Source organism: Eleutherodactylus coqui, chromosome 1 (genome assembly GCF_035609145.1).
Source record: "Eleutherodactylus coqui strain aEleCoq1 chromosome 1, aEleCoq1.hap1, whole genome shotgun sequence".
Lineage (NCBI taxonomy): Eukaryota > Metazoa > Chordata > Amphibia > Anura > Eleutherodactylidae > Eleutherodactylus > Eleutherodactylus coqui.
In genome coordinates, this window is record NC_089837.1 from 96,048,305 (window position 1) to 96,075,167 (window position 26,863).

Here is a 26,863-nt window from a genome sequence, read left to right on the forward strand (position 1 = left end):
CCGCATGCGGATTTCCACAGCGGGAGACTTGCAGAAGATTGCGGATGTATTGTTTTTTCCGTGTGGATGTACGCAGATGCACTGCGAATCATCGTCATGAAAAAAACATCGCAACATCAACTCCTTAATTGATTTTAACCTTCAAATCCGGAGTGCGTCCGCAAATTAAATCCACCGGTTGACATTTGACCTAAGGTGGCAGTGGGACCCCTTACCTACTGGACCCCTGTGCAGTTACACTTGCTGCATGTTCTGCTCTCCTCTCAATTTATAGGTTACAGTGAAGAAATTTCCAGATTAGTAACCAACTATACGTAATTGGCTGCTGGCTGCACCTTTCTTCATCCTCACATCTCTGCAGGTTTACTTTGTATTGTCCCTTGAGAAGCATTCCACCAGAATATTCTAACCACATTTAGTTTGTCAGCCGGGGCTTCCAGAGGGTTTCTTCACCGGACTAACATTTCACTATTTGGAGTGATGCATGCAGAATAAATATGGAGGAAGACTGCAGGAAATTAGACATTCTGGTGTAGAAATTTGCAGTAAATCCACAAAGTGCATCTGGCCTAAAAGAGGAAAACTAGCTGCTTCTCATAGGTGACAATCCTATCAGGAACTGGGCTGGCCGCCTACTGATCTTGTCATGAAACATCTTCTTGTCCTACTAGAGTGACAACAGCCCATATTCCATGAATTGGAGAAAAGCGTATAAATAAACCCCACACACGTCCCAATCAGACTCCGGCTGCGCAGCTTTTTTTAACTGTTTTAGGAACAAACAGTTTGGAAGCAGAGAGCCATTAATGGTGAGAACACTGAACGGTTTCATAAGAATAAGCTGCAGACACGTCTGGATTTAGAAAAAATGATTTTTATTCAAGTAGTTAGCAGATATTTAATGATTTTAATAGGTATTCTAGCTAAAAGCATCCAACAAGTTATCCCCCTCCCTATCCCATAAACCACAACCAAACAAACCCTCACCACCCCCCACCACCCCCATATAACCTCTCAAACTTAGCTTCTAATTCTTTACTATCCCATTTCCTGTAATGCTAAATTCCTGTAACATTGTTGTGTTCAGAATTGCCTGTTCAGCAACTGCACTATCACAGCCAGACTTGGCGCTGGCTACTCTGGGTAGCAGAGGCTAGGGACCGCAGGTTTTCACCCTTTAACCCCTGTACAGGGATCTGGACTTCGCTGCTACGAATCCCTAGGTTGCATCTTCAGAGTAGTCGCTGACTGGTGGAGCAAACAGGCAACAAAGAAAACAACAAGGCCTAGAGTCAGTATTGGGTAATAGATAGGCATCAGGCCAAATCAGATTTAACAGAGAATCAGGATCCGTGAGTAAAACTACTTGCCATAATTGTTGTTCAAGGTCACTAAGGGGGAGCACTATTACTATTGGGGACACACTATTATTGAGGTGACTAAGGGAGTGTACCATTATTATTGGGGCCACTATTGTTGGTGCACTACTTTTTTGGGAGACATTAAAACCATTGGGGCCAATATTGGGGGCACGACTGGTATTGGGGCCATTAAGGGGGCGCACTATTGCTATTAGGGCCATTTAGGGGACACACTATTGCTATTGGGGTGATTAGAGGGGCACACTATTGCAATTTGAGCCATTAAGGGGGCAAACTATTGCTATTGGGGCCATTAAGGGGGCGCACTATTGTTATTAGGGCCATTTAGGGGACACACTATTGCTATTGGGGTGATTAGGGGGGCACACTATTGCAATTTGAGCCATTAAGGGGGCAAACTATTGCTATTGGGGGCATTCAGGTGGCGCACTATTGCTATTGGGACCATTAAGGTGGTTGCACTATTGCTTTTGGGGCCATTAAGGGGGTGCACTGTTGCTATTGGGGCCATTAAGGAGGCACACTATTGCTACTGGGGCCATCAAGAGGGCGCACTATTGCTATTGGGGCTATTAAGGGGGCACATTATTGCTATTGGGGCCATGAAGGGGGCGCAATATTGCAATTGGAGCCATTAAGGGGTCAAACTATTGCTATTGGGGGCATTAAGGAGGCGCACTACTGCTATTGGGGCCATTAAGGGGGCACACTATTGCTATTGGGACCATTAAGGGGGCGCGTTATTGCTATTGGGACCATAAAGGGGGCGCACTATTGCTATTGGGGCCATGAAGGGTGCGCAATATTGCAATTGGAAATATTAAGGGGTCAAACTATTGCTATTGGGGGCATTAAGGAGGCGCACTATTGCTATTGGGACCATTAAGGGGGCGCACTATTGCTATTGGGACCATTAAGGGGGCGCACTATTGCTATTGGGACCATTAAGGGGGTGCACTATTGCTATTGGGACCATTAAGGGGATGCACTATTGCTTTTGGCCCCATAAGGTGGTGCCCTATTGCTATTGGGGGCATTTAGGAGGCACACTATTGCAATTGAGGCCATTACGGGGACGCACTATTGAGGCCATTAAGGAGGCACACTATTGCTATTAGGACCCCAACCGATCAGCTACGTGGGTGTAGGCTGTCAGTGCCGCAAGAACAGAGGTTGGAGCAGAAGTCTCCACGCCGAGCCCCGTGTAGTGGCAGGTGCTTGTAACTGCAGGAACGGCTCTCATTGATTTCAATGAGGCTTCGGCTCTGACCTCTTTCATTGCGGCACTGACAGCTTGAGCACGCACAACTAATCGGTCTGGATTCTGAGCATGGACCCCAGCCAATCAGCTATTGAGGACCTATCCTGGGGATAGCTCATCAATAGTGTTTCCATGAAAAACCCCTTTAATGAGGTGCACTATTGCTAGTGTGGCCATTAAGTGGGTGCACTATTGCTATTGGGGCCATTAAGGGGGTGCACTATTGCTATTGGGGCCATTAACGGGGTGCACTATTGCTATTGGGGCCATTAACGGTGTGCACTATTGCTATTGGGGCTATTTAGAAGGTCCGTTATTGGTTTTGGGGCTATTTAGTAGGTGCACTTTTGCTATTGGGGCCTTTAAGGGTGTGTACTATTGCTATTGGGGCTATTAGCACTGCGGAATATGTTGGCGCTATACAAATAAAGATTGTTATTATTTAGAAGGTGCATTATTGCCATTGGGGCCTTTAAGGGTGTGCGGTATTGCTATTGGGGCTATTTAGGAGGTGCACTATTGCTATTGGGACCATTAAGGGGGCGCACTATTGCTATTGGGGCCATGAAGGGTGCGCAATATTGCAATTGGAGATATTAAGGGGTCAAAATATTGCTATTGGGGGCATTAAAGGGGTTGTCCCGAGGCAGCAAGTGGGTCTATACACTTCTGCATGGCCATAATAATGCACTTTGTAATGTACATTGTGCATTAATTATGAGCCATACAGAAGTTATAAAAAGTTTTATACTTACCTGCTCCGTTGCTGGCGTCCTCGTCTCCATGGTGCCGACTAATTTTCGCCCTCCGATGGCCAAATTAGCCGCGCTTGCGCAGTCCGGGTCTTCTCCTCTTCTCTATGGGGCTCCGTGTAGCTCCGTGTAGCTCCGCCCCGTCACGTGCCGATTCCAGCCAATCAGGAGGCTGGAATCGGCAATGGACCGCACAGAAGCCCTGCGGTCCATGAAGACAGAGGATCCCGGCGGCCATCTTCAGCAGGTGAGTATGAAGACGCCGGACCGCCGGGATTCAGGTAAGCGCTGTGCGGGTGGTTTTTTTAACCCCTGCATCGGGGTTGTCTCGCGCCGAACGGGGGGGGGGGGTTTAAAAAAAAAAAAAACCCGTTTCGGCGCGGGACATCTCCTTTAAGGAGGCGCACTATTGCTATTGGGACCATTAAGGGGGTGCACTATTGCTATTGGGACCATTAAGGGGGTGCACTATTGCTATTGGGACCATTAAGGGGATGCACTATTGCTTTTGGGCCAATAAGGTGGTGCCCTATTGCTATTGGGGGCATTTAGGAGGCGCACTATTGCAATTGAGGCCATTAAGGGGACGCGCTATTGAGGCCATTAAGGAGGCACACTATTGCTATTGGGACCCCAACCGATCAGCTACGTGGGTGTAGGCTGTCAGTGCCGCAAGAACAGAGGTTGGAGCAGAAGTCTCCACACCGAGCCCCGTGTAGTGGCAGGTGCTTGTAACTGCAGGAACGGCTCTCATTGATTTCAATGAGGCTTCGGCTCTGACCTCTTTCATTGCGGCGCTGACAGCTTGAGCACGCACAACTAATCGGTCTGGGTTCTGAGCATAGACCCCAGCCAATCAGCTATTGAGGACCTATCCTGGGGATAGCTCATCAATAGTGTTTCCATGAAAAACCCCTTTAATGAGGTGCACTATTGCTAGTGTGGCCATTAAGAGGGTGCACTATTGCTATTGGGGCCATTAAGGGGGCGCACTATTGCTATTGGGGCCATTAACGGTGTGCACTATTGCTATTGGGGCTATTTAGAAGGTCCGTTATTGGTTTTGGGGCTATTTAGTAGGTGCACTTTTTACTATTGGGGCCTTTAAGGGTGTGTACTATTGCTATTGGGGCTATTAGCACTGCGAAATATGTTGGCGCTATACAAATAAAGATTGTTATTATTTAGGAGGTGCACTATTGCCATTGGGGCCTTTAAGGGTGTGCGGTATTGCTATTGGGGCTATTTAGGAGGTGCACTATTGCTATTGGGACCATTAAGGGGGCGCACTATTGCTATTGGGGCCATGAAGGGTGCGCAATATTGCAATTGGAGATATTAAGGGGTCAAAATATTGCTATTGGGGGCATTAAGGAGGCGCACTATTGCTATTGGGACCATTAAGGGGGCGCACTATTGCTATTGGGACCATTAAGGGGGTGCACTATTGCTATTGGGACCATTAAGGGGGTGCACTATTGCTATTGGGACCATTAAGGGGATGCACTATTGCTTTTGGGCCAATAAGGTGGTGCCCTATTGCTATTGGGGGCATTTAGGAGGTGAACTATTGCAATTGAGGCCATTAAGGGGACGCGCTATTGAGGCCATTAAGGAGGCACACTATTGCTATTGGGACCCCAACCGATCAGCTACGTGGGTGTAGGCTGTCAGTGCCGCAAGAACAGAGGTTGGAGCAGAAGTCTCCACACCGAGCCCCGTGTAGTGGCAGGTGCTTGTAACTGCAGGAACGGCTCTCATTGATTTCAATGAGGCTTCGGCTCTGACCTCTTTCATTGCGGCGCTGACAGCTTGAGCACGCACAACTAATCGGTCTGGGTTCTGAGCATGGACCCCAGCCAATCAGCTATTGAGGACCTATCCTGGGGATAGCTCATCAATAGTGTTTCCATGAAAAACCCCTTTAATGAGGTGCACTATTGCTAGTGTGGCCATTAAGAGGGTGCACTATTGCTATTGGGGCCATTAAGGGGGCGCACTATTGCTATTGGGGCCATTAAGGGGGTGCACTATTGCTATTGGGGCCATTAACGGGGTGCACTATTGCTATTGGGGCCATTAACGGTGTGCACTATTGCTATTGGGGCTATTTAGAAGGTCCGTTATTGGTTTTGGGGCTATTTAGTAGGTGCACTTTTTACTATTGGGGCCTTTAAGGGTGTGTACTATTGCTATTGGGGCTATTAGCACTGCGAAATATGTTGGCGCTATACAAATAAAGATTGTTATTATTTAGGAGGTGCACTATTGCCATTGGGGCCTTTAAGGGTGTGCGGTATTGCTATTGGGGCTATTTAGGAGGTGCACTATTGCTATTGGGGCCATTAAGGGGGCGCACTTTTGCTATTGGGGCTATTAAGTGGGCGTACTATTGCTTTTGGGGCCATTAAGGGGGCTGCTCTATTGCTGTTGGGGCCATTAAGGGGGCACACTATTGCTATTGGGGCTATTTAGGAGGTGAACTATTGCTTTTAGGGCCAAAGGTGGCAACCCTAAGTACTAACGACTTATCCAGCAGAAAGTAGCAGCAGGATTACATCTTCATCTTCACATCGAGCTCCATTTGTCGTCTGATACGTTGTTGCTTCCAGGTGTTGTATGTTTCTGTAGCGAATGGAAGACCCCCTAAGAAGAAATGTAGAAAAGTTATGAGAAAATACCCCAATACAAATATGCTGTTAGAGAATTCAGATGCCTGAATACGACATACGAGCCGCCTGTATGGGGGTGACCCTTGATAGCCGCTGCAGGCCATAGAGTGTAAGCTCTTCTGGGCAGGGTTCTCTTGGTACTCCTGTATTGGCCTCTTGTACAGCGCTGTTAGTATGTTGGCGCTTTGTAACTTCAGACTAACAGTAATTATATCGTCGCCTCATATGTCTCTTCTGTTCCGCTGGTTTATGGGATTTGTACTAATCATGTGACGACTTATAAAACACTTCTCTCCGTCCTCTCAGGTTGTTGTTTCTCTTTATGTTCTATCATTTTCCACGTTACTTTGTTATCCACTCTCTGGCTACATTTAGGCCCAGTAGCCGCGTGCCCGTTTACCAACATGGCTGCTGCTACCATGGCAACAGCACTAACAATTCTCATACTGGCTATCTGACTGTTGCTATGGCTATAACAGATTTGGGGGTATGGCTGGCAGTGACTTTGTGTCCCCCAGGGAATCGGTGTAGCAGGTGGGCCTGCATAGTATGTGTCCATAATATTGGGTACCAATACCTTCATGCCATGAGGACTTTGTATTCGCTGGCCGTCAGGGTTTTTTTTATATTTTACCATGGCAGATAAATGGCGGATGATCTGTTGTCTTCCATGGTTGGCAGTTGAAAATTATGCATCGTGGGATATAACAGCTAATCTAACACCCAGGGGCGGGCTTATAATAATAAATCTCCTCACTCTCCAGTTATTATGTTTTTTTATGTTCCATCTTTTTTCACCTTCTGACTTATCGTCTCTCTGTTTACATTCAGGTCTCCATGCCCTCTGCCTCTAACTGACTGTACAAAATGGCTGCTGCGACAATGGCAACCGTGATAACAAGGCCCATACTGGCTCTCTAACTGTCCCTCTGGATAGAGAACATTTTGTGGTTGGGTATGGCTGCCCATTTACTTTAATGGCCTAATGTATCAAATCTGTCCTTGTTGCTCGTAGTAACCAATCACAGCTCAGCTCTTATTCCTTATACTGTTGAGGTAAAATGAAAGCTGTGCTATAATTGGTTGCCAGGGGCAACAAAGATTTCCGTGTACTCTTTGGAATGGGTGTAGCAGGGGGCCTCCATGGATGTACGGAGTGCCCCCAGTATTGGATGCCAGGAGGGGCACCAACAGACCCCGGCCGGGGTATTTACACCTGAGATGGGGCAGGGAATTAAATCTTTGCCCTTGGTGACAGGAGTCCCGACTACAACTACATGTAAGTATGACCTTCACTGCACCTTCATCTTGGTGGGAGTTCGCTCTTCATCTTCATACTTTACGGCAACAGATGACTGGCGGGCGATCTGTTCTCCTCGGGTGGCAGATGGAAATGATGCGTCACGGAATCTTAACGGCTAGTAGAACACGCAGGAGGCGGGGCTTATCCACTGTGACAAGGGGAGATGTATGACACGTTTTAAAAGAACACTTGTCTTTGTTGCCCATAGCAACCAATCACAATGCAGCTTTCACTGCATATTCTGCTACTGAAGACTGAAAGCTTGTCTTTCAGAGAGTTTACGTAAATCTTCCCTAATAATCGATATTATCGTCACAGATGTACTAATCCGGTCTAATAGTGTAAATTCAGACCAGCCAGTCTAACAATGCGCCATATTTATCACCATGTCCAACGCTGGATGATAAATCTGATGCATCCTCAGACAGCTCTATCTAAGGATGCGTACCCACTAGCGATATTTTTTCTTGCGATGCAAGAGCGGTGATTATGAAACAAATGATTTTCAATGGTTTCATACTCATCTGCAATTTTTACTCTCAAGCCTCGCAGCGCAGAGAAAAAAAATCTGCGATATTGCTTCAGTGTTTTTAACAGCAGCACCAGCCCTATTGAAAACATAGGGAGTACATCACTGACTTCTGCCACAGCTGTGGCAGAAGTCCATGATGCTATCCCATTGCTTTCAATGGGGTTGGCACTACCATTGAAAGCAGTTCGTTGCAGGTAACCCTCGCAGCAATGATTTTTGGGGAAGTGCTTGAAATATAAGCCCTTCCCTGAAAATCAGCCCTAGCTGTCAAGAAAGGTTAAAAAAAAAAGAAATTACTCACATAGAAGAGCCTTCCATCTCTTCTCTCCGGCATGGCAGTCTCCTTCTGTGTGCTGGAGGCCAGGGATTGAAAAATGCATAGACTCCTTGAGACTAAGCATCATTTCATGATTTGAGACAATTCCTTAGATTTTTAGTATGTGTAAATAACGCTTTTTAACCGTCCAGAATAGATTTTTCACACAGAGATTTGGGTAGAGTTAGCAATTATGTCGTGAAATGCATAATGTTATGAAATGCCACAAGTGTCACATTTATGAAATTGAATAATAAATTTGTATCTTGCTAGATAGACTATGTGGTTTCCACTCCCTTATGTCAAACATTGTGCATGTGCCTAATAAATCTGACTTATTATACAGCCTTGTTCAGCCTCTTCTAGACATTTTTTAGGAAAAGTAAAAATAAGTGTCTAAAACACACAATAGACTTTGCATGTACTCCATTGTCTGGCACCAATTTCTTAGTAAATCTCTCCCAGAGTGCCATAAGTGTCACCCGTGTGATCTTGTCTTTATAACCGGCTTTAGGATATTTTATGTTTGACATATAGATGGTATTTTAATACTTTCATGTGTTTGTGAGCAACCGAAAGGTTTTGATGAAAGCAGAATATAATTCAAACATAACTTTACTGCCTCTTCTATTGAGCACCTATTTACATGCTTGTATGAATCTGCAGCGTTGAGAAGAGTGTTGGCGCCCTCTGCTGGCACTTAATATTATGTCACAAGATCAATTATCCAAGCAAGTTCAATGAAAATGCCCTTTTACACAGCAAGATAAATTAGAACAAGCATTCAACCAGCGGTGAAGTAGTGATCGTATATCAGTCACTTGACATGCATTTACACTGAACAATACTAGTAAGGGCTCTTTTACATGAAGTATTTGCATTGATTTGAATGGGTTTGTTCACATGCGCGTATTTTGTTTGCGCATTTTCATCCGTGCAAAAATAATAATAATAATAATAATACATGTTCTATCTTTCTGCGCACCAAGAAGTTAATGAGGGGTGCACAAATGCACTCGGAATACGCAAGGAGGTGCATGGAACACTGCATAATTCTGTTGGAAAAACACATCTGGAACTAATTAGTCATTTCAATCAGTGCTTCTGTTTGCTGTGGGCCAATAAACATGCTCTATGGGCAGAAAAAGTACAGTAAGATACACCAATACGCGTGCAAAAAAGCTTCATTCGTAGCACAAAAAAGTTGCGCTAAGGCCCAACATTTGATCATTCATTGCCTCTGCTTTCTACTGAGCAAATTGTTATAATGCCTCTTTATACCCAAAGATTTGCAGAAGGCAAATGATGATCTGCTCAGCGAGAACTGTTGGTCAGTCGCACCATGCATTTACACCCAATAATTATCATGTAAGCTACCCGACCCCACGATTATTGGCATGATAACTCTGCCATGTGCCGACCGAAGCAGGAAAACAGAATCCCCACCGCAAATGGGAAAGTTGGTTAATTATAAATGCTAACCTTCCCAATTGGCTTCTTTTGAGCGCTCCCAATAGTTTGTGTTATAGGGCTCGCCATCTTGAATCAGCCTCCTGATTACTACCCTTTACTGAAAGATCAATTTATATATATATGCATGATGAGACAAGTCATCAACATCTGAATTTTCAGGGGTCATGGAGCCCTTCCCACCGTTCTGTTTATTGCCGGGATAGTTTGTACGGAGGACAGGCACCCATATTCAGATGCATATCAGATTAGGGAATTCTGGCAAATAATGGGTTACTAATGAATCAGTTTTGGGTAAAGACCAAGTGGGATAATCTCTTTTTGTGAGGGTCTTCTGGGAGGGGCAGGGAGGACGAATCCCGCATTCAGAGCAACTACAGAAGGGCTCTAGGAACAGACATAAGGCTGATTATCCTCTCAGTTGCTGGCTTCTGAAAGTTGAGATGTACAGACGGCATATGGGTGACAGGTGGTCTAATCCAGTTAGTCAGGGAGCCTGAACTGGGGGGACGTTCGAAATGCAGCCTGTTCTTTCTGGTATTAATGCTGCTAGACTCTGCAGGAGGCTTTATGACGCTGCTGCGGGGAATATTTCATATAGATTTATGGTGATATTCACATCTGTAACTTCGGAATGATCTCATTTGTTGTTAACTACTTTTTATATATTTTTAATTTCCTAAAAGCCCATAGAAGAGTTTGTAGATGTGAGGTGGGGCGAACCCTGGGGTGTGGGGGTGACAGTCCCATTGTTTTACATTGGTCCAGATATTTAGCCTACAGTTAACTCAAATATCCCATCTGAGGTTGAAAAAAAAATTTTTCTGCGGAATTGCGTATTGTGCATTTGCGTGAGTATCTGCGCACCTCCCATAGACTTTTATGGGGCCCTTGGTATGCGAATACGCGGGAAAATAGAGCAGGGTCTATTTTTGCACGTGCAAAGCACATTCAGAAGAATAAACCTTATGACATCAATGAGTTCTATTCTCGTATATTATATGCACGCAAGAATACGGTTGTCTGAAGAAGCCCTAAGATGCATCAAATTTTTTTAAAAGGCACCGACCTCTTAACCCCTTAGTGATGGGCTTATTCTGCTCCTTAAGGGTGCCTACCCACTTGCGATTTTTTTTTCCTGTGATGTTTTGCGTTTTTTCTCAAGAGCAATTAGTATAGAATGTGTTCTTGTCCATCTGGGTTTTTTTTTCCGTTTCGTGGGTTTTTTTCACATAGGAACTGTCAGTTGCATATGTCTCCTTATTTTTCTCTTAATGCACCCATGATTGTCAATGGAGGGCTGCAAAAAAACGCCGCGAAAACCGCGCGGAAAACACGCAAAAAACGCGCGAAAACTCAGCGTTTTTCACACGCGAAAATCGGCAACGCAAGTGGGTAGGCGCCCCTAAAGGGTTGTTCAAGATTTAAAAATGTCCCTAAAACTTGCTTCTCCATGGCTACAACATAACAAAGAGCTGATACTTACCTCTCCCTGATGATCACTGAGCTCCGTCATTGGCTGCAGTGACCTGTTTATGGGACGTTGCAGGCTGATTGTGGGCAAAGCACAACGGATATATCTGTATAGAGGAAGGTAAAAAAAAGTTATGAAATCAGTTATAGGCCTCATGCCCATGGCCCGGTCGGATTACGACTGCGAAATCTCGCTGCGGAATCAGACCCGGTGCTGGCCAGTGACCACATAGTCGCCTGTCCAGATCCGCAGCGAGTGTCTTGGCTGGCGCGCATGCGCAGTGCAGGGCATTAACACTGCCATCTCGCCAGCAATGATGCGGATCCGCAGTGACTCGCCGCGGGAGAGGCGGTTTCCATTGACTGCAATGGAAATCGTCTGTGCGATTTTCCGCACAGAATAGAACATGCTGCGATTCTTCCCCGCAATCGTGGGCAGGAAAGAATCTTTTAACATGGCATGCCGATGGATGGACATTGCTGTGGAACTCGCGGCGGGCGTCTGGCTGCGAATTCTGCAGTAATAATCCGTCCGTGGGCATTGGGCCTAAGGGGATGTTTATATGTAGCTGAAAGTTTGTGAAATTTCCGCACAGTGAGCACAATGCCGCTGGTGAGGTGGTGCCATTTTTGCATCACCTGACCAGCTGTGCTATGCTTACTATGGGCCACCGGTTACCAGGGAGTGCTGACAGTGCAAAGATTTCAGAGGTTAAAGCAGGTCCAAAGGTGCAGATTTTGACTCTGTTTTGGAAACTACAAGGGTTTTTCAGTTTTAAAGCATGTTCACACCTACAGCCTGGGTACTGAGAGAGAACTGAGGAAACCAGGACCCTCTAGCCAGAGGGGCTGGTATTTATGTGCAGCAGACAGTGGTGATTGGCTGCCTGGAGAACTCCACACCTGGCCAGCTCAAACACCCCACACCTGTGGCAGTGTATTCCTGGAAACCCGTAGAACTACAGGTCCCAGGAGCATAACCTAACACTTCCTTTGCTGTCAGCGAACATTATTGATAAGTGGAGACTACAAGCCCAAATATACCTAGTTCTGCTCTGAGCTGAGAAGTGGATAGGGCTGCTCTCACACAGGCGTTTTTACAGCGGCGTTTCAAACGCCGCGCTAAATGCTGTTGAAGGCCTTCATTGATGTCAATGGGGCTTCTCAGAGGAGCGTTTGAGCACAGTGTTTCTAATGCTGCAATTTTCGAACGCCTTATTTTAGTGCGTTTTTTAGCTATGTTTTAATGTTTCATCACCCATTGCTTTGATGGGGTGCATTTAAAAATGCTGTCAAACGCATTTGAAAACGTGGTGTTTTTACAGATGCCTGTGTGAGAGCAGCCTAACATGGCAAAGTCGGAATTTAAGTGCTCACCACAAGGCCTCCATACTCGAACACGACCATTGTCAAGTCACAAACAGAAGCTGAAGATGGTACAGTTCCAGTTCATAGCAGTCCTGCTTTCTCGTTCACAACGCTGCTGCAAATGAAGGCACCTAGAAATGGTCCAGGCAAGAGACAGGGTTCTGTAATTAAGGTTCCACATGATCTGGATGGTGGACAATGAAACCATTGGATCTGCTCATGATTGCCAGCAGATCAAATGATCCTCTCTACTGGCGGTCAGTCTGGGCCACCCAGAGCCTGTTTGCCATGTGTGCATGCCCTCACATAACCACTACTCCCAACACCTCCTAACAGCTTGGTCAGAACGGCCTAGATGACGGGCAATTCCTTGATATGATGTACCCCTCTCAAAGTCTGTTAACTGGGCAAAATATCTTAGTGCCTCAAAGAGGCATGTCTAGCAGTCAACGATGTCTCAACAAGAGGTCCACTACACAAAGTAGCCTCCGCGAGCCTTTTTATAGGGCAACGGGGGAATCACTTCTATGGCCTCTGTTGGCAAGACCCAGCGTCTAATCGGACCACAACCAACTATTTACACATCTGCCAGAGACATAACTGCGGGCCGAGTTTTGCAGCAACCCAACATTTCTATCTGGGTCCTTTTTTTTTGTCAATGAGTGTACATCAGGGGCAGAAGAACAAATCTTTGTGCTTGTTTGCTGCAACGTACAAGTCTGGAGTACAAATCATTTAGCTCCCAGATCATTGCCTAGACTGCCTTTAATTGGTTTCCCTTCTTAGCTCAGATAAGGTATGTACCTGTTTGACGTGCCTTAGGGCCCTTTTAAATGGGCCATTCAAACGACTGCCAATCAACAAGATGGGCGCTCAATGAAATCGCCTTCATACGGGCTAGTGCCAGCTTTATTGGAGACGAATTAATGATTGTTCGTACGATCGTTCATCTCCAATACGGTATTATCAGGATTACAGAGGGAGATGTGCTGATGATAATGTTTTGTTTTTGCAGCGATAACGGAATGTTTCCTTTTTCATTGGCTGATCATTAGCATATTTACATAGCCCAATGATGAGGCAAACATTTGGGCCAAATGACTAGGCCATGTAAAAGGCTTTTAAATCGACCCACTGACTCAGGAAAAAAAATTCTGTTTCAAAACCAGAGGTGGGCTATACTTATATTTAGGGATGAGCGAGTATACTCGCTAAGGCACTACTCGCTCGAGTAATGTGCCTTAGCCGAGTATCTCCCCGCTCGTCCCGAAAGATTCGGGGGCCGGTGCGGGGCGGGGAGCTGCGGGGGAGAGCAGGGAGGAACGGAGGAGAGATCTCTCTCTTCCGCCCGCTCTCACCTGCTCCCCGCCGCAACTCACCTGTCAGCTGCGGCTGCCCCCGAATCTTTAGGGACGAGCAGGGAGATACTCGGCTAAGGCACATTACTCGAGCGAGTAGTGCCTTAGTGAGTATACTCGCTCATCCCTACTTATATTACTTGGTATCCTCCTTTATTCCCCTACAGCACCAATTCCCAGAGTCTTGCTCCAGTGATTCAATATGGCCACCCCACTTCTTAGTCTACTTGATGCTTCGGTATTCTAAGACATTACACACCGCTCTGATTGGCCAGATGTATTTACATAAAAGCGGAACATTCCTTACTGTTATTAATGTCGTTTCATGGTACAAGTTCCCACATCCCTGGACACAGAGATAGCTAGGGTAGTTATGCTATAGATTGTGTGAAAGCGCAGTGATTATGTCGTACAGGAACATCCTACGTTCTGTGCATCTTTCTATGTGACCTCTTTTCTATAAAGATTTTTAATGGCCATCACGGTCATTGTTTTCCCTTCACCCCCATTATCCGGGACCACTCCCCTGACCTCATTTCTTAAACGCTTGCATGCTAATCCACCCCCCACTTAATGAAGCATATAACAAATGTGTCTTGATGGCTCTCCTCTAGCCTTGTCTGTATGGAGCTCCCATTTTCTCTCGGTTATTGACCATCACAAGACGAGTCCTAACAGCACTTGTCTTGTGATTTTTCTGCCAAGATGCATCTTCGGTACTAATGATTACTGGGATTTTCATATCTGTGGTGACAATCACACTTTGATAAGAGAAAATCTGTTTTATTCAGCAGATATTAACCGAGAATTTCTCATGTTGGTCAGTATGGGTAATGCAGTTATCATTTTTGGATAATGGTTGACTTTCAAAAATTTCCTTCAGTCTGTTTTCTGATGAGCTCCGTGTTTGGTCTGTTTTGTGAACCAGAATATGGATCTAATCTAAATCGTATGTTTCACGGCTGTTTTTGAATAACCTGTTTTTTGCCTCATTATTGCTATTCTTTTCTATTGGGTAACTACGGATCAGTATTTGCCCAGCAGAAAATAAAATATACAGAGGCAGATACTGATGACATAAGGTTGTAATGTCAGCTGTGACATGTCCCTATTATGGATTTGTATTACAGATGTGTTACCATACACTCGTCTGAAATGGCCCAAAGCACATGTCAAAGTCAAGGCCCACGGGTTGAAATCAATATGTCACTTCATTTTATGTGGCCAGCGACCAGATCTGGATACAAAAGGACGAGCTGTCCACTTTACCCGGAGGAAGCAACAGATGCTTGGCAAACAGGCAGTGCCAGCAAAGGGAGCAGGTAATCCATCTTGGATTTTAATGTCCGACACACACCACCACACCTTCAACAATCACAGGTGGTGGCACAGTGTTGGCAGCCCTACCCAGATACCCTAGCCACCCTCTAAGGTATTAAGCTCAGTGTGGAAGGGGAGAAACACCATCAGAGTGCAGAGAGCTCCACAGCCATGTTAAGGATTAGTTACATTTAGGGTGCGGGCAGACGAGCGCATAAACGGCACGTTTTTGCGACCAAACGTATATACGTGACCATCTGAGGCAATGGTTTCGAATGTATTCGTTCACATGGGCGATTTTACGGCGCGTAAAAACGGTAATTCGAAAAAAACGGAACATATGCGACTGAAATACGCGCCAACGCATATTCGATCGCCGAAAAGACCGTTTGCAAAGTAGGAACAAACGAAAATACGCTTTCTAGCTCTGGTCGTGATCGGTGAAAAACGATCGCTCGGGCGATTATACGTTGCGCTCGTGCGAACGTAAATACACCTACGCTTGTCTGCCCGCACCCTTAGGGACCTTTCACACCGGACGCAATTATGCCGCAGAACGCAGCCAAATCCGGAGGTGAGGAATTCCACATCAAAATCCGCAAGTCAAACTGCAAATTTTGATGCAGAATAGCCATTTTCAATTCCGCATCAAAATCCACAGTTAGCCTGTGTCTTTAGGTGTGGACTTTAACTCGGCTTGCGGTGCGTCCTGCGGCCTATTCCGTACCATGTGAAAGGACCCTTAGGGATCATTCACACAGGCATATGCAGTTTCAGTCTGTGAAATACGAAGCGTTTTCTCAGACCGAAACTGTGCATATTCACTGCATATTTGGGCCTATTTATCATGGAGGAAAGCTACTAAGATTAATGCAGTGCATTTTTAGACTGTCTAGTCTACGCTTGCACTTTCTAACCTTTAGAGTATCTTCACACTTAGTGCAAAAAACCATGACAGAATCTGCAGCATTTCTGCATCAAAAATAGAGTCAAACTCCGCACTATTGGTGTGGATTTTGACTCAAAATCAGCAGTAGATCTGCAGTTGATTTTAGCCTGCCGCTCCTCTCACCTCATGCGGCAACCGCCACTAAGCGCTGTGTCTGCCAGTCAGGTGTTGCACTCACTTCCGCATCCTAGACTGGCAGCCATGGCGCTGTACAGCAGTTGCCAGATGAGAGATGTGAGGGCTGTTACGTGTGCTGCAGTGAGGGGCTGCTGATTGTGAGGACTGCGGGTCCTTTGTTGTTGAGTCTGTTTTGGCTGCGGATTTTGCTGCAGACTTATCTGCTGCAGAAATTCTGCAGCATTTCCCTTTATATGTGAACATATCCATAGACTATATTAGGGTGTATTCATACAGTGATAACTTGAAATTCTAATACCATCCCTTTAAGGATAATTATTACATCTACGGTCAGATGTACGTATTGAGGTATGAATTTGAGGGTCTGTTTCCATGTTCAGGTTTCTACATGGCTGGGTTGTGGCAGTGATGTGGCCGAGGACCACACTGTGATTCACGTCTGCACAGCTTGCAGAGAGTCTTCACTGACTGTTCATAGCAGCACTGCTAGTCTTAATGAGCTTTTCTGACCCCCATTTGAGGATACCACTATGTATTTATACAAAATAGATATATACAGTGATCTCTTAAGTTACAGTGGCATCAGAGGACAATATTTTCAACATTTAGTGGTCTTTACTGGGACATTGTAACTTGTAACCAAATTCAACATACAGTGTCACAGACAGTCCGATTCTGCAGCGTATACACATTGCAGGATGATCCACCCAACCAGCATGGGCGTTTTACTGGTGAAACCTCTGGATTACTGCAGTGCATGCACGGATAAGCTAAGCTGTCTAGTAGCTGCTCCACAGTACAATGCGCTACTACATGTTCTGTACTACCCTTAACCCCTACCAGCGGTCCCTTTGGCCCAGGTGAGGGCGGCTCTATGTTATTTTTCTGCTACCCTGTATATTATATAGGATCGTGAAGAAGCTGCTGTCCTCACTATAGAAAGTGATTTACAGCTTCCAGCAGATCTTTCTTTGTTCCCTATAAATATACAGCAAATGAAAACAATGCTATGAAATACAGTGGATATATAAAGTTTACACAGCCCTGTTAAAATGTTTTTGTCATGTTAAAAAAAAACGACAAAAATACCAACAAATATCATTCCATTTTGGCACACAAGCTTCAGGCCTCTGCTAAAAGGATGAAGAGGAATTTCACCTTTCAGCATGACAACAACCCAAAACAACCCAAATCAACAAAAGAATGCCTTTGCCAGAAGAAGATTACAGTTATGGAATGGCACAGCCAGAGCCCAGACCTGAATCACATTGGATTCTGTGGGTTGACCTGATGACGGTACTCACTAGATGCCCTCGCAGTGTGACAAATTTGGAACGCTTTTCGATGAGTGGGCAAAGATTGCCAAATCAAGACGTGCCATGCTGGTAGACACCTACACAATAATCTGAATGCTGTCATAAAGTCAAAGGGTACATCAACAAAGTATTAGTTTTAGGCCGCCTGCACATGAATGGGTTGGATGCCGGATGCGGGATCTCACACCGGAATCCGACTCTGTGCTTGGCCACTGACCCTACGTACCTATCATTTCTTGTCTTCTTCTGTTCTGCGGATGGCCCAGCCGGCGAGCCGGCAGACATGCGCAGCACAGATTTTTTTCTCAAATGTTTATCTTTCCCACACCATCACTAGGCGATGATGCAAGTCCCGTGACCTTTCTACAATGTCAACTGCGGAAGGGCCGCAGGTCGGACGGCTTCCATTGACTTCAATGGAAGCCATTCGTGCAAGGACCGTACGAAAATGGAGCATGCTGCGATTTTTCCTTTGCGAGCGGAAAATTGCCGTAGCTCTCCGCTTGTGTGAGCGGACATGCGGATGCTCCATTGGCTTGAATAGGTGCAGAATGCCGCGGATCACCCGCGAGGGAGATGATCACAGATTCCACAATTCAAACACGGTTGTGTGCATATTTATGCAACCACATTATTTTAGTTTTATTATTTTTATTTTTTCACCTTAAAAGATCTCAGTTTGTTTTTCAATGGAATTGCCACATTGAAGGTGGAAATCTGAAATGATTCATCTTTGTCTGATTTTTTATCATGCCAAGAATATGGCATTTTAGCAGGGTGTGTAGACTTTTTATATCCACTGTATGTAACAAATTATGCAGACAGTGTTTGCATTACTTTGGCCAGATGGAGACAAAAAGAAAATGGTGCTTGCCCTCTGTGAGTTTATTGTGAACCTACTTTATACGTTATTTAGAAATAACACTATGGCTGATAAAGAGTTCCACAAACAAACTGAGTTGCAGGACATTGTCCTTCATGCATAAAACCCATAACATATGGGCACGTCAGAATGTTTGATGCACCCGCTATTATTTGTCCTCATGGTAGAAACACTGGTAGAAATAATTCAAACTACGCTAGATATACGGTGGGTGGAATCCCCTTAAATGTAAGGCAACACAAAATCAGTTTATTTGCTGACGACATAATCATGACATTGTCACATGCTTTAGAATCCTGAAGAGCGGCCCAACAGGACCTTGTGCAATAGAGCAATGTCTCCCTATGTAAGCTTAATGTAGATAAGACACAAATTCTGGGTATAAATACATCTAATAGTCTGAAATCTGCAATTCAAGCAGAGTTTCCCTTTTGGTGGCAAGATAAAGGCCTCCCATACTTAGGAGTAACCTTGACGCCCATAATCAAGGAGCTAGGGAAAAAAAATAACCCAGGGTTATTAAGCTCTGTCCAGAAGGAGTTAGATCATCTATCTAAATGGAATCTATTATGGTTTGGCAGAATTATGTCATATAAAATGAAAATCCTGCCTAAAGTATTATATATAGAGATGAGCGAACGCGTTCGTCCGAGCTTGATATTCGTGCGAATATTAGGGTGTTCGGGATGTTCGTTATTCGTAACGAACACCATGCGGTGTTCTGGTTACTTTCACTTACTTCCCTGAGACGTTTGCGCGCTTTTCTGGCCAATTGAAAGACAGGGAAGGCATTACAACTTCCCCCTGTGACGTTTAAGCCCTATACCACCCCCCTGCTGTGAGTGGCTGGGAAGATCAGGTGTCACCCGAACATAAAAGTCGGCCCCTCCCGCGGCTCGCCTCAGATGCCTGGTGAGTTAGATGAGGGACAGTGCTGTTTGTTCCGGAGCTGCTGTAGGGAAAGAATTGGTAGTTAGTGTAGGCTTCAAGACCCCCCAAAGGTCCTTATTAGGGCCACTGATAGCTGTGTGTTGGCTGCTGTTAGCAGTGGCAAATTTTTTTTTTCTCAAAATCGGCAGTGCAGAGCATTGCACCCGGCATTAGGGACAGAAGTGCTGCATAGGCAGGGAGAGTGTTAGGAGTGAGTGTAGCCTTCAAGAACCTCAACGGTCCTTTCTAGGGCCATATTTATCCGTGTGCAGTACTGTCCAGGCTGCTGTTAGCTGTGCTGCATTTTTTTTTGCTTCTCAAAATCGCCTCTGCAGACCATTGCACCCTCCATTGATACTGCAGGGAAAGAATTGTATAGGCAGGGCGACAACACAGTTGTTATTCATTGAATATACGCAGTGCTGCCTTTTGGTGCCAAAAAACGGAAAATAATTAAATTTGTCCTGCCTCTGTCCGGCCTAACGCCGGTGGACACGTGTGAGCTGCGTCTGCAACCTGTAAAAATCAGACGCACCCAGCTACGCTTTACTGCTGGCTTCGCCATTTGCTTTCCTTAATTGGGAAAAAAATACCTGCTCTGCCAGAGTTATAATAACTCTGCTACCCTCACGTTCTGTGACACATAAGCAGGGACACAGCACAGTTATTAAACTTAGATAATTCATTCACTAGAGGCAGTGGGGCCTTTCGTTTTCCAAAAAGGGCAAAAATTATATTTGGCCTGCAGTCTTGCGCCAATTTATTTCCTGCCTGTGAAATCAAATCACTGGTAATACAGTATGCTGAGGGGTAGGGGTAGGCCTAGAGGACGTGGACGCGGCCGAGGACGCGGAGGGCCAAGTCAGGGTGTGGGCACAGGCCGAGCTCCTGATCCCGGTGTGTCGCAGCCGACTACTGCGCGATTAGGAGAGAGGCACGTTTCTGGCGTCCCCACATTCATCGCCCAATTAATGGGTCCACGCGGGAGACGGTTATTAGAAAATGAGCAGTGTGAGCAGGTCCTGTCCTGGATGGCAGAAAGTGCTTCGAGCAACCTATCGTCAACACGTAGTTCTGCGCCGTCCACTGCTGCAAATCCGAATCCTCTGTCTGCTGCTCCTCCTTCCTCCCAGCCTCCTCACTCCACTACAATGACACCTGCTCAGGAGCGGGAAGACTCCCAGGAACTGTTCTCGGGCCCCTGCTCAGATTGGGCAGCAGCGGTTCCTCTCCCACCAGAGGAGTTTATAGTCACTGATGCCCAACCATTCGAAAGTTCCCGGGGTCCGGGGGATGAGGCTGGGGACTTCCGCCAACTGTCTCAAGAACTTTCTGTGGGTGAGGAGGACGATGACGATCAGACACAGTTGTCTTGCAGTGAGGTAGTAGTAAGGGCAGTAAGTCCGAGGGAGCAGCGCACAGAGGATTCGGAGGAAGAGCAGCAGGACGATGAGGTGACTGACCCCACCTGGTGTGCAACGCTTACTCAGGAGGACAGGTCTTCAGAGGGGGAGTCAAGGGCATCAGCAGGGCAGGTTGCAAGAGGCAGTGCGGTGGCCAGGGGTAGAGGCAGGGCCAGACCGAATAATCCACCAAGTGTTTCCCAAAGCGCCCCCTCGCGCCATGCCACCCTGCAGAGGCCGAGGTGCTCTAAGGTCTGGCAGTTTTTCACAGAGACGCCTGACGACCGACGAACAGTGGTGTGCAACCTTTGTTGCGCAAAGCTCAGCCGGGGAGCCAACACCAACAGCCTCACCACCACCACCATGCGCAGGCATATGATGGCCAAGCACCCCACAAGGTGGGACGAAGGCCGTTCAGCGCCTCCGGTTTGCACCCCTGCCTCTCCCCCTGTGCCCCAACCTGCCACTGAGATGCAACCCCCCTCTCAGGACACAGGCACTACCGCCTCATGGCCTGCACCCACACCCTCATCTCCGCTGTCCTCGGCCCCATCCAGCAGTGTAGTTCAGCGCACCGTCCAGCCGTCGCTTGCGCAAGTGTTCGAGCGCAAGCGCAAGTACGCCGCCACGCACCTGCACGTTAACCGTCCGCATCGCAAAATTCATCAGCCTTGAGATGCTGCCGTATAGGGTTGTGGAAACGGAGTCCTTTAAAAGTATCATGGAGGCGGCGGCCCCGCGCTACTCAGTTCCCAGTCGCCACTACTTTTCCCGATGTGCCGTCCCAGCCCTGCACGACCACGTCTCCCGCAACATTGTACGCGCCCTCACCAACGCGGTTACTGCCACGGTCCACTTAACTACGGACACGTGGACAAGCACAGGCGGGCAGGGCCACTACATCTCCCTGACGGCACATTGGGTGAATTTAGTGGAGGCTGGGACAGAGTCAGAGCCTGGGACCGCTCACGTCCTACCCACCCCCAGAATTGCGGGCCCCAGCTCGGTGGTGGTATCTGCGGAGGTGTATGCTTCCTCCACTAAAGCACCCTCCTCCTCCTCCTCCTCTGTCTCGCAATCAAGATGTGTTAGCAGCAGCATGTCGCCAGCAGTCGGTGTCGCGCGGTGTGGCAGCACAGCGGTGGGCAAGCGTCAGCAGGCCGTGCTGAAACTACTCAGCTTAGGCGATAAGAGGCACACGGCCCACGAACTGCTGCAGGGTCTGACACAGCAGACCGACCGCTGGCTTGCGCCGCTGAGCCTCCAACCGGGCATGGTCGTGTGTGACAACGGCCGTAACCTGGTGGCGGCTCTGCAGCTCGGCAGCCTCACGCACGTGCCATGCCTGGCCCACGTCTTTAATTTGGTGGTTCAGCGCTTTCTGAAAAGCTACCCACGCTTGTCAGACCTGCTCGTAAAGGCGCGCCGGCTCTGCGCACATTTCCGCAAGTCCCACACGGACGCTGCCACCCTGCGCACCCTGCAACATCACTTTAAGCTGCCAGTGCACCGACTGCTGTGCGACGTGCCCACACGGTGGAACTCTACGCTCCACATGTTGGCCAGGCTCTATGAACAACGGAGAGCTATAGTCGAATACCAACTCCAACATGGGCGGCGCAGTGGGAGTCAGCCTCCTCAATTCCTTTCAGAAGAGTGGGCCTGGTTGGCATACATCTGCCATGTCCTTGGTAATTTTGAGGAGTCTACCCAGGTGGTGAGCGGCGATGCTACAATCATTAGCGTCACCATTCCTCTGCTATGCATCTTGAGAAATTCCCTGCAAACCATAAAGGCAGCTGCTTTGCGCTCGGAAACGGGGGCGGGGGAAGACAGTATGCCGCTGGATAGTCAGGGCACCCTCCTGTATATTTCTCAGCGCGTACAGGAGGAGGAGGAGGAGCATGAGGAGGATGAGGAGGAGGGGGAAGAGACAGCTTGGCCCGCTGCTGACGGTACACCGGCTGATTGCCTGTCATCCTTTCAGCGTGTATGGCCTGAGGAGGAGGAGGAGGATCCTGAAAGTGATCTTCCTAGTGAGGACAGCCATGTGTTGCGTACTGGTACCCTGGCACACATGGCTGACTTCATGTTAGGATGCCTTTCTCGTGACCCTCGCGTTGCACGCATTCTGGCCACGACGGATTACTGGGTGTACACACTGCTCGACCCACGGTATAAGGAGAGCCTGCCCACTCTCATTCCCGAAGAGGAAAGGGGTTCGAGAGTGTTGCTATACCACAGGACCCTTGCGGACAAGCTGATGGTAAAATTCCCAGCCGACAGCGCTAGTGGCAGAAGGCGCAGTACCGAGGGCAAGGTAGCAGGGGATGTGCGTAGATCGAGCAGCATGTACATCCCAGGCAGTGCAACAGTCTTTAAGGGCCTGGCCAGCTTTATGGCTCCCCACCAAGACTGTGTCACCGCTCCCCAGTCACGGCTGAGTCGGCGGGAGCACTGTAAAAGGATGGTGAGGGAGTACGTAGCGGATCGCACGACCATCCTTGGTGACGCCTCTGCCCCCTACAACTACTGGGTGTCGAAGCTGGACACGTGGCCTGAACTAGCGCTGTATGCCCTGGAGGTGCTTGCTTGTCCTGCGGCTAGCGTCTTGTCGGAGAGGGTGTTTAGTGCGGCTGGGGGAATCATCACAGATAAGCGTAGCCGCCTGTCAACCGACAGTGCCGACAGGCTAACACTCATCAAGATGAACAAAGCCTGGATTTCCCCAGACTTCTGTTCTCCACCAGCGGACAGCAGCGATACGTAAGCAATACGTAGGCTGCACCCGCGGATGGAAGCTACGTTCTCTCTCACCATCCAAAACGGGGACATTTCTGCTTCATCAATCTGTGTCTAATATTCCTCCTCCTCCTCCTGCTCCTCCTCCTGAAACCTCACGTAATCACGCTGAACGGGCAATTTTTCTTAGGGCCACAAGGCTCACTCAAATAATTTTTCTGAACAATTTTTATAAGTTTCAATGCGCTTAAAAGCATTGGAACTTTAACTTGAACCAATTTTTCGTTACACTGGGCTGCCTCCAGGCCTAGTTACCACTTAAGCCACATTAACCAAAGCGATTCACCTGCCATCTTGGTTGGGCATGGCCAATTTTTACTGAGGTACATTAGTACTGTTGGTACACCAATTTTTTGGGGCCCTCACCTACAGTGTAATCATAGTAATTTCTATGTTCTTCGCCTGCACTCATGGTACAGAAAGGTGTGTGGGGTTGGCCTACAGTTTAGCTACATAAATGTAACTTGTGCCTTGGCTATACTAAGGCTACTGAAATGGAACTAAGACTGCGCTCCCACTATACTGCTGCTTCAGAATTGTTACTGGGGCCTGTCTTGAGTGCTACTATTGCTGACATGGAACGAAGACTGTGCTCCCGCTATACTGCTGCTTCGGAATTGTTACTGGGGCCTGTCTTGAGTGCTACTATTGCTGACATGGAACGAAGACTGCGCTCCCGCTATACTGCTGCTTCAGAATTGTTAATGGGGCCTGTCCTGAGTGCTACTATTGCTTACATGGAACGAAGACTGCGCTCCCGCTATACTGCTGCTTCAGAATTGTTAATGGGGCCTGTCCTGAGTGCTACTATTGCTTACATGGAACGAAGACTGCGCTCCCGCTATACTGCTGCTTCAGAATTGTCACTGGGGCCTGTCTTGAGTGCTACTATTGCTGACATGGAACGGACACGTGGAGAGGACACGTAGTGCCTCAAAAACATCCCCCTCCTCCTCCAACAGGGAAAACATTGTTGGCAAATGCCTTTGCATTGGTTCGTCTGGTGGCAGTCCAAGAATTTCACCTTTACCGACACAACAAGAGAGCCCCCACACCATCCCCCCGCCACGGCCCACTTAATCCTGGCCACATTCCGAAAACCAACAAAATACAACCGTGCTACTAGGTCCGCAGTCACCACCACATTACCACCAACGCGGTTACTGTTAAGGTGCATATAACCACGGACACGTGGAGAGGACACGTAGTGCCTCAAAAACATCCCCCTCCTCCTCCAACAGGGAAAACATTCTTGGCAAATGCCTTTGCATTGGTTCGTCTGGTGGCAGTCCAAGAATTTCACCTTTACCGACACAACAAGAGAGCCCCCACACCATCCCCCCGCCACGGCCCACTTAATCCTGGCCACATTCCGAAAACCAACAAAATACAACCGTGCTACTAGGTCCGCAGTCACCACCACATTACCACCAACGCGGTTACTGTTAAGGTGCATATAACCACGGACACGTGGAGAGGACACGTAGTGCCTCAAAAACATCCCCCTCCTCCTCCAACAGGGAAAACATTCTTGGCAAATGCCTTTGCATTGGTTCGTCTGGTGGCAGTCCAAGAATTTCACCTTTACCGACACAACAAGAGAGCCCCCACACCATCCCCCCGCCACGGCCCACTTAATCCTGGCCACATTCCGAAAACCAACAAAATACAACCGTGCTACTAGGTCCGCAGTCACCACCACATTACCACCAACGCGGTTACTGCTAAGGTGCATATAACCACGGACACGTGGAGAGGACACGTAGTGCCTCAAAAACATCCCCCTCCTCCTCCAACAGGGAAAACATTCTTGGCAAATGCCTTTGCATTGGTTCGTCTGGTGGCAGTCCAAGAATTTCACCTTTACCGACACAACAAGAGAGCCCCCACACCATCCCCCCGCCACGGCCCACTTAATCCTGGCCACATTCCGAAAACCAACAAAATACAACCGTGCTACTAGGTCCGCAGTCACCACCACATTACCACCAACGCGGTTACTGTTAAGGTGCATATAACCACGGACACGTGGAGAGGACACGTAGTGCCTCAAAAACATCCCCCTCCTCCTCCAACAGGGAAAACATTCTTGGCAAATGCCTTTGCATTGGTTCGTCTGGTGGCAGTCCAAGAATTTCACCTTTACCGACACAACAAGAGAGCCCCCACACCATCCCCCCGCCACGGCCCACTTAATCCTGGCCACATTCCGAAAACCAACAAAATACAACCGTGCTACTAGGTCCGCAGTCACCACCACATTACCACCAACGCGGTTACTGTTAAGGTGCATATAACCACGGACACGTGGAGAGGACACGTAGTGCCTCAAAAACATCCCCCTCCTCCTCCAACAGGGAAAACATTCTTGGCAAATGCCTTTGCATTGGTTCGTCTGGTGGCAGTCCAAGAATTTCACCTTTACCGACACAACAAGAGAGCCCCCACACCATCCCCCCGCCACGGCCCACTTAATCCTGGCCACATTCCGAAAACCAACAAAATACAACCGTGCTACTAGGTCCGCAGTCACCACCACATTACCACCAACGCGGTTACTGTTAAGGTGCATATTACCAGTCTGACTGGGGCATGCAGACACCTTGACAGAATGAATAGTGTGTGGCACATAGCTTCCCCATTGCTATGCCCACGTGTGCAGCTCCTGATGGCGGTGGCACAGGATTCTATTTCTCATTGCTTCTGTACAGCATTGTGGGCTATCGCCCCGCCCCTATTAAAGAGGGTCGCTGCCTAGCCGTGCCAACCCTCTGCAGTGTGTGCCTGCGGTTCCTCCTCATGGCAGACGCACTTCTAAATAGACATGAGTGTGGCGTGGCATGAGGGCAGCTGAAGGCTGCGCAGGGACACTTTGGTGTGCGCTGTGGGGGGGAGGGGGGGCGGTTGGGCAGCATGTAACCCAGGAGAAGTGGCAGTGGAGTGTCATCCAGGCAGTGATTGTGCTTTGTTGTAGCTAGTGTGGTGCTTAGCAAAGGTATGCCATGCTAATGAGGGCTTTTCAGAAGTAAAAGTTGTTGGGAGGGGGGGGGGGCACTCTTGCCGCTATTGTGGCTTAATAGTGGGACCTGGGAACTTGAGATGCAGCCCAACATGTAGCCCCTCGCCTGCCCTATCCGTTGCTGTGTTGTTCCCATCACTTTCTTGAATTGCCCAGATTTTCACACATGAAAACCTTAGCGAGCATCGGCGAAATACAAAAATGTTCTGGTCGCCC

At 47.7% G+C, this 26,863-nt stretch overlaps 1 long non-coding RNA gene across 1 annotated transcript in view; it reads right to left on the reverse strand.

Moving 5' to 3' along the window:
• Window positions 1–5,723: 5,723 nt before the first annotated feature.
• The window catches only part of LOC136623065 (uncharacterized), a 47,389-nt gene continuing 26,249 nt past the window's right edge, over window positions 5,724–26,863 (reverse strand). Inside the window, exons 2-3 of the long non-coding RNA XR_010792241.1 lie at window positions 7,369–7,518; window positions 5,724–6,041 (exon numbers count right to left, since the gene is read on the reverse strand). This is a non-coding gene — a long non-coding RNA (uncharacterized lncRNA). The remainder of the gene's footprint in view (window positions 6,042–7,368; window positions 7,519–26,863) is intronic.